This window comes from Myotis myotis, unplaced genomic scaffold (assembly GCF_014108235.1).
Source record: "Myotis myotis isolate mMyoMyo1 unplaced genomic scaffold, mMyoMyo1.p scaffold_m19_p_1, whole genome shotgun sequence".
In the NCBI taxonomy this organism is placed as follows: domain Eukaryota; kingdom Metazoa; phylum Chordata; class Mammalia; order Chiroptera; family Vespertilionidae; genus Myotis; species Myotis myotis.
The window spans coordinates 13,237,198-13,248,996 of NW_023416313.1; the positions used below are offsets into that span (position 1 = coordinate 13,237,198).

Consider the following 11,799-nt stretch of genomic DNA (forward strand, 5'->3'; position numbering starts at 1 on the left):
GGCAGGGAAAAATGTGGTGAATTCCTCCTTCTTCCACTTTTCTACCCAAACCCTGGATAGATTGGACTATGCCCACTCTGATTATGGAGGGCAATCTGTCTTACTTTGCTTACCAATTTAAACGCTAATCTCATCCAGAGACAACATCAAAGACACACCCAGAAATAATATTTAATCTGGGTACTCTGTGGCCAGTCAAGGTGACATAAAATTAAGCATCACTCCATCCCACTCACTTTGCACATACCTTTGTCTTTTCCACCCAACTTTAGCTCTTCCTTCTTTGGACATTTTTCTAGATTCCCTTTTGGAAATTTTAACATATTTTACCTTTTGGCTGACCCTGATAATTGGCTACATAAAAGCATAGACTACAATGCCTTATATAAGTATCCTTCTTTAGGCAATTTTTTTTCCTTTATTTTTACAATACAGGGGAAAATATGTAGCCTGTATCTTTTATTTAACCAACCCAACTGTAATCTACTGTAAGCATTTTACCTTCCATGCTTCCTGAAATTTTATTCTCAATTATTTGGGAGGGTTCTTTGCTTCTCAGTGCATACTATAATGCAAAAGTTCTGTTGGAAAGAGAGTGTCTCATGCAATTAAAATTCAGAGAGAACCCTCAACTTTGGTCCACATTGGTCTTTCCTGAAATAGCCATTGATTAGTTACTCTGAATTGCTTGAATGTGGGAATGTTACCTGTGGGCCTCTTTTGGGCATGGCAGCACCTTGACCCAACCTCTAGAAAAACTCCATACAGCTCTTGGTCTGTAAGGTCATTTACCCTCAGTGTGTTGTTAAAAGTGACTCTAGGAAAGTCCTCATAAATCATAAAACTCATCCTTTCACAGTCTTTTTGGAAAGCTCTTCTCACAAACCTTTATTTATTTATTTATTTTTAAATTTTGGACATTAGTTTAATTACCTAATAGACCATAGAGATGGAAATATATGGTAAATTGATGGAAACAAGTTTAATCAACTTAGGAGACAGGCAGACATTTTAGACCAATTTAGTTTTAGTCATTCACCAGATTAAAGTTTTTTTTTAAATATATTTTATTGATTTTTTTACAGAGAGGAAGGGAGGGGGATAGACAGTTAGAAACATCAATGAGAGAGAAACATCGATCAGTTGCCTCCTGCACACTCCCTACTGGGGATGTGCCTGAAACCAAGGTACATGCCCTTGATCGGAATCAAACCTGGGACCCTTGAGTCTGCAGGCTGATGCTCTATCCACTGAGCCAAACCGGTTAGGGCTAAACTATTTTTTAACATTTAAAATAAAACATCTTTTTATAATAAACAAAACAATATATTATAACTAACTGACTTCCAACACTGCCCAAATTATTTTTTAAAACATTTTTTAATTTTTTTCACATATTTTTAAATGTCAAATTTTCTTTGGTAGATTATCTAAAATGCTAAATTTTCATTTTAGAACTTATATATTTATCTAACAGAGTACCCTAAATTGATGTTCATCAAGATACTTTACTTTAAGCCCTAATGGTTTATATTTTCCCTTTAAAATATATACGTATTTTTAAGTTGTCATTCTCAAAGATATTCTGGAGAAAAAAATTATGAATTAAAGACCTATAAATTATTCTTCATTGCTGTTATTGTGTAATAATTATCATCTAACCCATAGTGGTCTATCAACTGAGTAAGGCTGAATTTCTTGTTCTCCTCAGACATAGCTGACTGCAACTCAACAGTTGGCTGTAGCTTCTCCACTTCTTTATTAACAATTGTAACTGAGACAGATAATTCTTTGATCTATACATTTTGACAAGTTTTAGCCTCCTAAAAAGGTCTTCTTCTCCTGAATCTGTTTCAACAATTTTGCCTTTTCTTCATTTAATCCTTTTTGGGGAAGATTCTCAACAAAGTTATTCTGGAGATCACTGCAGGAGCCAGTATCAAGTGATTTAGATCCACTTGCATTGATATTCTTTTTTTAAATTATGTTTATTTATTTATTGTCTAACGTTATATGTATGTCTCTTTTTTCCCCTCTAGACCACCCCCCCCCAAGCCATTCCCTCCCCAGGAAAACCCCCACTGCCCAGTGTCTGTGTCCATTGGTTACGCTAATATGCATGCATAGAGGTCCTTTGGTTGCTCTCTAACCACCCCCTCTCCTGCCACTTGTCTCTGGATCTATTCTTGATCATCAAATTATGTTGATCATTATTCTTGATGCTATTTTTCAAATATGAATTTTCTTAAAATTCACTGTCCATGTGCTTAAAGTTATCTTGAAATTCCAAATACTTTTCTTGTGTTGATGATGATGGTTTATCTAAAAAGTTCTGATCATTTTCTTAATTCTCTACTTTAAGACGGTTTACCACTATAACAGGGATTAAATGAAAACTTAGTTTTCCTCAACCGTTCTCTTAAGTGTTGCACTCATAGGTTGCTTTCTTGAACTACTTGTATGGGTTGATGATAGATTGGCACAGCCTGTAGAGTGCTAGGTAAAATCACAGCTGAGGCTGAAGGACTTTCCATCTTGGAAATGTTATCTTGGTTTACTTCTTCCTCCACCATCCCCACAGCGATGAAAACCTGCCTAGCTGCAGCCAAGGGCACTCCTGTTCCAGGGCTCTTCTCACAAACTTTTAGAATTCAACTGCTTCTTACTTCTATCCCAAGCCCTCCCTCTATCCTCTTTCCTCTGGGCACACTCTGAATATGCTCCTCTGATGACCTTGGAAACAGAATGCTGTCCCCTCCTTCCTTTGTGAAGGGGTGGAAAATAAGATCATCATTTGGGTTCTTTTTACTTAATCACTATTCCCTTCCTTCCTTCCTTCCTTCCTTCCTTCCTTCCTTCCTTCCTTCCTTCATTTTTTTCTTTCCAGACATAGCTACTCTTTATCTGCTCCATATACCTTAATAAATATTATAGTACTATTAAACCTAGTTTCCACATTATGAAATTCTGTTTCTACATTCTTTGTTTATGTGTTTCCATTTTCCTGAACTTGCCTTTCCTACTATTTGATCAGCAAAGCCCCAGTTCAGATGTCACTTCATTCAATCATTAAATAAATAGAAAGAGATTTAAGTGGCTTCTGGGAGGCAAATCTGAGATAATTTTATCACTAAAATACATAATGATATTAATGAGTTTTCTATTTAATAAAATAAGGATACATGAGCCCACACTAATAATAAATTAATAAATAAACAGACAAACATTTAGGGAGAAGGTAAAGCAGAATGACAGCTAATAGATGAAACAGAATAACCACCATTGTACAATCACCGTAATAATAATGGAATCATAAGAATTGACAATAGATGCTCAAAGTAGCCAGTGAAAATTTCATAAGGAATGTAATATTCACAAAACATTTTAAAGTGTCTCCCACAGGTTATTTATTAATAACAGGAAAAGTAGTAACTAAGAGGAAAAACATGGCAGCCATCACCTTAACCAAGAAATCAAAGTTAAAATTACCCAAAATGGGACAAATCAATTGACATTCTGTGCCTCATAATGCAATGCTCTGAGAAGGAAATGCAACTAGATCTATGGCATTTCTGCTTAAAAATGCGTACCTTAAATCTAATCATTAGAAAGCATGAGATACTCCAAGTTTAGGAATATTCTACAACACAACTAGTCTATACTCTTCAAAAATGTTAATATGATGAACGACAATGAAAGGATAAGAAACCATTCCAGATTTAAAGGAGACTAAAGAGATGACAAGTAAATTAAATGGGTGATTTTTCATTGACTCTGGTTCAGAAAAAAATATTCTAGAAAGATCCAGCTGGAACAATTTGAATATGGGCTGTAAATAAAAGTGTTTATTAATATTTAACTTCCTGACTTAAATAACTTTACTATGTTTACATAGGATAATGCTTTTATTCCTAGGAAATATCCTATCTAATAATAGACAAACATGGTAATTAACTGTACCTCTGACACGCTTCCCATTGGCTAATCAGGGCAATATGCAAATTAACTGCCAACCAAGATGGCGGCCGGCAGCCAGGCAGCTGAAGCGAACAGGCGGCTTGCTTGCTCCAGTGAAGGAGGAAGCCAAGGTTCCCCACCTGCCGCTGCTGGGCTCTGAGCTTGCACTCTAAGCAACTATTTTGCAATTATAGACACTAAACAAACCCCATGCTTTCAGCCAGCAGGCCACGCTGGAGTTGCAACAGAGTTTCGATTATAGAAGCCAAAACAAACCAGATACCTGCTTTCAGCAGCCGAGGCCTCAGAGCTAGAGCCGAGTCTCAGAGCTAACACCGGCTCTCAGTTCCAGTGACAGCCATAGAAGGTAAATAAATCCCAGAATAAAAATTAAAAAAAAGAAAAAAAGGAGGGGTTGGGAGCTTCAGTCACCCGCCAGCCTGAAAACGGCCCTCAGCACTCCACCCAGACTGGCCAGACACCCCAGTGGGGACCCCCACCCTGAAGGGGGTGCGACCAGCTGCAAACAGCCATCAGACCCTCATCCAGGCTGGCCAGGCCCCCCAGCGGGACCCCCACCCTGATCCAGGACACCCTTCAGGGCAAACCATCCGGCCCCCACCCGTGCACCAGGCCTCTATCCTATATAGTAAAAGGGTAATATGCCTCCCAGCACCGGGATCAGCGGAGCCGCGAGGCCTCCTGGCACTGGGATCAGGGGAGCCTCCCAGCACCCGGGTTCAGCGGATCAGTGAGACCTCACTGTCTCTGTGTCAAGCGGAGCCGCTAGGCCTCCAAGCACTGGGATCAGCAGAGCCGTGAGGCCTCCTGGCCCCTGGAGCAGCATGACCGGGGGCAGCGTCCAAACCCCCTGATTGCCCTGTGGCTCTGTGTGGGACAGGGGGCAGTGCCCCAACTACCCTATTGGTCCTACTCTGTGCATGACAGAGGGGAGCTCCCCAACCCCCTGATTGGCCCTGCTCTGTGCGTGATAGGGGGTGGCGCCGCAACCTCCCCATCGACCCTGCCTTGAGCGTGACTGGGGGTGGCATTGCAACCTCCCGATCTGCCCTGCTCTGTGCATGACAGTGGACGGCGCCCCAACTCCCTAATTGGCCCTGTTCTGAGCCCGACCAGGGGTTGCGCCTAGGATTGGGACTGCCCTCTGCCACCCGGGAGCAGGCCTAAGCCAGCAGGTTGTTATCTCCCAAGGGGTCCCAGACTGTGAGAGGGCACAAGTGGGGCTAAGGGACATGCCCCCCCACCAGTACACAAATTTTTGTGCACTGGGCCTCTAGTATACTATAAAGCTTTCCTGAGTAAAGCTTGATGAGTGAAATTTGTTCTCAGGGGGTTCAGAAAAAAAAATAGTATGCTTATAGATGCCGGGGTCCAACCCCAGCAGGTCCAGGGGTCCCCAAAGGTGTAGACGGAGTCCGCGAAGAAGGAATGACACAGAGACAGCGTTCAGTTGATCAGCAGCCTAGCCAGAATCTCTAGCCAGGATCTCCAGCCAAGTTCTGGTCTGGATCTCCAGAGAGGTTCTGCTGTTTATTGTCTTGTTACATCCGTATTTATACCAGTTGATTTTAATCCTGTCAATTTCTATTACAAAGGTTAGGGAGTTTCTTATCTCCATTCCAGGGAGTAAAGATTATATAGCTTAAGCATGATTGTTTGTAGTGATTAACTACCCGCCTGGCACTTAGTTAAGGAGTTTCATCCCCTCCCTAACTTCAGGGAAAAATCCCTACCTGGGGAAACAACCTTTCTTGGAGAGGTGACCTTGGTTAAAACACACAGCGCTAAGGGGAGCAAACATATTAAGAACAGTATGCTATATACGCCAGGTCCCTTGAAACATATGCTGTGCAGATGTTTCTATCCTGCAGCGACTGTGTCAAGCAGCAAGGATGGACCGGCTTCTGGCATATAGAGAGGGGGGGGAAATGACTAAGCCAATAGGGCAAAATGTTAATCATTTGTGAACAAGCAGAAAGGAAGATAAAAGTTTTTAGTACTATTTTTGAAATTTTTCTGGGAGTATGAAATGATATCAAAATAAAAAAGTGGGGAAATAATGAAATTTACCACAGAACAGGTCATTATCAAGCACCTACCAGACACCAGCACTGGGAGAGGTGCTGGGTAACTATATGATATGATTCCTGGTCTCAATTAGTTCCCAGTTAATGGCAGGGGAGACTCAGAGAAACCGGCCCACAGGACACTGTGAGATCAACCATATGGTGTGGAGAGGGATGGCATGGGTTCACTAGCAACCATTAAGCTGGAAAATGAGGGCAAAATTGATGTTGGTTCATTTTACTTATCCCATCAAAACTTCCAAAAGGTTTCCTATTGCCTAGCACAAACCAATACCAAATGTCAAATGTGTCACCCCAGTGAGTTTCATCTGCCTTGGGGAGCTCAGGACAGTTGAACTGCACTGGCTGCCTGGGGGTTATTTTAAGAAAAGTTCTGAGACTATGCCACATACTGAGGTACAGGACAAAGTCAATTACAGCACTTGGGACTCAGGGGTCACTGCTTATATTAGTTTTCTAGGGCTGCCGTAATAAAATACCACAAACAGTACGGCTTGATCAAGAGAAATTTATTATCTCAGTACTGGAGGCTGGACTTCTGAGGTTGTGGTGTGGGTAGAGTGGGCTCCTCCTGAGAGCCGTGAGGAAGAACCTGCCCCAGACTTCTGCCCTGGCTTTTGGTGGCTTACTGTCAATCTTCAGTGTGTGTTGGCTTGTAGATGCATCACCTTGATCTCTGTTTTCATCCTTACATGGTGTTCTTCCTCTCTGTGTCTGTCTCTGTTTCCAAATTTCCCCTTTTTAGACAGGCAGGCATATTGGCTAAGAGCCCACCCTAATGACCTCCTTTTACTTGTTGGTCTGCAAAGATCCTGTTTCCAAATAAGGTCACATCCATAGGTACTGGAGGTTAGAATTTTAACATCTTTGGGGGTACACCATTCAACCATAATACTGCCTCACTGCTCTCAAAGAATTTCTCCCAAATAATTTTTCCAATCTTACATCATATTTCTTCTTGTAAAAATTCATATTTGATAGACTGTTATATAAGTGCCCCTGGCATACTTTGCCCTGAGATCTGATCACATTATCCTTCTTCCATCCACAGTTAGATTGTTAAACACCGAGTAGCTCCCTAACCTATCGAGTTGTTTGATATCCTTTGTGGAATTTACACTTGATCTTCAGTGTTCACTTATTTATAGTTTATCTCTTGTTACTATATTGTAAGTCCCTTGAAGGCAAGGATCCTGCCTATCAGGGTGACTACCATCGCCTCAGGGCCAAGTTCAGTGTCTGGCACATGGATCTCTTGCAAGTACAATAGCACAGGGGACACTGCAGTCTCTATTATGTTTTGTCATTCTTATTTTGACTAGTCCTGGTTTGCTGAACCAAAGTAGGCATCCTAGGTTTTGAATAAGTACATAAGTTGGAACAAGCTAAATGACAATAACAAGAGATTCATCAGAACAAACAAAATGCCCAGCAATAGGGTATTACTTGAAAGAACACACAATGTTCATGACTATAAACAGCAAAGAGAAAAAAACACTCAGCTGGAAGTAAATTAGAAGTGTGAAGACAATAAAACATAGGCAAACAACAACAACAGAATCTGTAACATGGACAAATACTTAAAAGCACATAAAAGCTTATGAATCTACACTGTGCTGTAGTCACATTGCTAACACTGGAAAAAAAACAGTGGAAGAAAATATTTAATTTTGAATCGATTTGTTGTTGTTGCCCAACTTGCTTTTGTAAAAATTGCTTTTGTTCTAAATGCATTCAGCCTCATTCTCGGTGGTTTTGTTTGTTCATTTGTTTGTTTCCTACTTACTAAGGGTATACATATAAAAGCCACTCATTAAGTCATTAAATGATAGAAATTGTTACTGTTATTATTACTGAGCTTCACAATATATGTATGTGAGAGGTGGAACAGAAGCACCAGTTAAACAGAAGAAAGTGGATGCTTAAAGGTCTGGTCCGAGATTAGAAAGGTCTAGAATGCGAGCTCAGAGAAGCCTTCTTTCTCAGACTCACACTGTCTCTTTAGATCTTATTTGTTCAGGCACAGTCTGGAGCCAAGTCCTTTGGGGACAGAGCACCTAGGGTCCCATTTCACCTGCCTTTCTCAGACTCACACTGCCAAGCTGTAAGGTTAACTGGTGTGACTCAGCTGCCTGCTGTACTACCCCTTGATAGAGTCACATGGCCAATCCCTGACAGCCAAGGAATGTCACCCTTCCTGGTTCTGTCACATGTGTGCAGATGTAGCAAGAGGGCCCCGAAGGTAAAATTGCAGTCACACTGACATAATTACTCAGCTGTTCTGTCCATGCACTGTATAGCAAAAGACAGTAGGACACTGAGAAACAGACCTGAGGTGACACAGAAAAACAAGCATTGGTGGAAAAGGCATCAGGCAAGCACAAAAGGAAAGAAAATGAGTCTTGAGTTTGATTTTTAAGCAGAGTGATCATCAAAATCCTTGATGTAAGAGTAGCCATATAAGGCCTGGCCGGGTAGCTCAGTTGGTTGGGGCATTATTCTGATACACCAAGGTTGTGGGTTTGACCCTAGGTCAGGGCACATAGAAGAATCAACCAATGAATTAATGAATAAGTGAAACAACAAATCTCTCTCTCTCTCTCTCTCTCTCTCTCTCTCTCTCTCTCTCTCCTTCTCCCTCTCCCTCTCCCTCTCTCCCCTCTCTATCTTTCTCTCTCTCCCTCCCACCCTCTCTCTCCCTTCTTCTCTCTCAAATTAATAAATAAACATTTTTAAATAGTAGCCATATAAGTAGCTAGATATAGTTAGAATATATTTTAGTCACAGCATGTTTATGTAAAGAGTAGAAAGTGAACTCCCTCTCTCTGAGAATATGCTAAGCTACCTTTTTAGGGAAAAGAGAAAAATGCACTTACCTTCAACAAAACAAGATACACATGGTCAAATATAAGCTGCATAAGCAATAACATATTTATTGCCTATTCCCTGCCATTTATTCACATCCCTCCTCTTGCCTCCTTGGTGGCCTTTTGCATAATGCTAAGCAATGTATCACTTACACACTTGAAAGAGAAACATATACTTTTTTAATATGCAAGTCTAATGGTTCTATTTGACAAAAGAAATCCCAGTGATCTATGTTGTCTCTTAAATTGATTCAACATATCCTGGCATTTGGGCCCAGTTACTTCCTGCTAATAATTTCTTAACAGAAAATGGAAAGACAATAGCGTTAGTAAATCAAACCAAATGTGTGATTAAATGCTGCTTGAATATCAGGCATTTGTTTCAGTTCCACCAGCCCAGCTCCATTGCAGCCGGGCCAGGGGAGGAGGTGGTGTCATTTGCATGCTTCAGCAAGGTGCATTATACAAATCACCCTAAATTATCGACCACTGTACGGGAATTGGTTGCTAGAATATAATGTCCATATATCAAAGGCAAACCTCCAACGAGGACACATCTTTATTTCTCATTTAAGAAGGGTACACCCTCCCCTGCCCAGTGTGGCTCAGTGGTTGAGCGTCGACCTATGAACCAGGAGGTCATGGTTTGATTCCTGGTCAGGGCACATGCCTGGGTTGTCGGCTCGATCCCCAGTGTAGGGTGTGTAGGAGGCAGCTGATCAATCATTATTTCTCACAATTAATGTTTCTATCTCTCCATCCCCTAACTCTCTGAAATGATGATAGATAGATAGATAGATAGATAGATAGATAGATAGATAGATAGATAGATAGATAGATAGATATAGACTTTGTTGTCTTAGACCAGTGATGGTGAACCTTTTGAGCTCGGCGTGTCAGCATTTTGAAAAACCCTAACTTAACTCTGGTACCGTGTCACATATAGAATTTTTTTTTTTTAATATTTGCAACCATAGTAAAACAAAGATTTATATTTCTGATATTTATTTTATATATTTAAATGCAATTTAACAAAGAAAAATCAACCAAAAAAATGAGTTCATGTGTCACCTCTGACACGTGTGTCATAGGTTCACCATCACTGTCTTAGACTATTTGCCCTTCCCCAAATCCAATCATCCTTATTTTTCTCAATGTTTCTGGAGACTTAACCATCATAGTAACCCAGCTGTAACCTCTTAGTTAAAAATGTTCACCTTTCTGTATTTGTATCAATACTATAGGCACTTCTGTATCATCCACTTCCATGGGATTCTGGTTTTTAAACTGGCTTTAGTTCCAAAGGACAGCTTTAAATTCCACTAGGTCTAACTGTTCCTCATCTGTCATTCTCAACCTGAATTGGAATGGTTATTTCACATCTTTGAGGTTTGACTACTTGGGTCAGGGATGCATTTGAACTCCACAAGGATAGTGGGGTGTCGCTATACCCTATGGAATACCTTTCTGTTAGTGCCACGTTCACACATTAAGTGTCTACACTGTTAGGAATAGAATGAGAAATTCAGTTGTTGGTCTCAGGTTTGAAAACTCATCATTTCTTTCTGTGGCCAGTGCTCTTCAATTCTTCATAGGATCCCTGTCTCAGACTCTCATCAAGAAAACTTGGAGTTAGGGAGAAAAGTCTCACTACTTATGTGAGGCAAAATCTATTGACTTATTTATTCACCACATAGATTTATGGGTATGAAAAAAGTACAGATATGTTTTCATGGACAGTGCAAAGAGATTATTTCATCATAATCCTTGGTTTATGACACATTATATGTCATTTATGACCTTTTCAATTTATCTATTTATTTACTTATTTTATCTGGATATTAAGGAAACTAACATTCCTGAACCCAACACCCAATTTTTTACATTTACCAATTAGTGTTTCCCCAAACCCATTCTCTCTGTCCCCACAAGGCAATGACTGCAAGAAATTTTCTATTCCTTGGTTTTATTCAAATACTTCTTTCAACCAAATACCATTTAATTTTAGTAGATTTTGAACTTTATAGAATGTGTACTATGTAGTCTTTCCTCTCAGTATCATGTTACTAAGATTCACTTATCTAGTTGCACACATAGTTGCCTCTCACTATTCACAACAGTTATGTTCTATGAAGATAGTGTGAACACTGATTAAACAATATTGACCTATTGCTCCTGGGGAAATGCAGGCTTAGGTTCCTCTGAGCCTCTGGTCACAGCATTTTGTTAACTGACCAATACATGACGTAGTTTCATATGTGTTTCTGCATAAAGACACCTTATTTAACATATATTGTTGATTATTTAATATTGATCTCCTAGCCAATAGCACTGTATCTCAAGCCTGGTTGTAGCTTATCCAACACACATATTTTTTATTATTAGTCATATCACAGCCTTTTCACACTTAGCGACACCAGACGGCACACATTAGCAATGCACTAAGAGGGCATTTTAAACAATAAAATCATCAAGAAATGCTCAAAGTAAGAAAAGTAAGTAAACAGATGGTGAAAAGTGTACCGGTTTGGAGTGTGAGTGCTGTAATGAGAAGGCAGAGTATCTTGTGTGTTCGGCAACTCAAATTTCTCACCACTCTGTATATGTACCTACATGACCAAGAGTATTTGTTTTGGGGTTACAGATAAATTTTAGAGAGTAGAGATTTGCAACTACCTAATTCTATATAATAAAAGCCTAATATGCTAAGTGTCCAACCATTTGTTCAACTGTTCAACCAGTCGCTATGACACACACTGACCACCAGGAGGAAGACACTCCAACTGGTAGATTAGCTTGCTGCCTGGGTCCTGCCAATCAGGACTGGGCGAGATGGGATGGACATGCCCTGGAGCCCTCCTGCAGTC

General features: G+C 40.3%; 1 pseudogene; it reads right to left on the reverse strand.

Annotated features, from left to right (window-relative positions):
- Positions 1-1,605: 1,605 nt before the first annotated feature.
- LOC118657702 lies at positions 1,606-2,573 on the reverse strand (annotated as a pseudogene).
- Between the last annotated feature and the right edge of the window lie 9,226 nt (positions 2,574-11,799).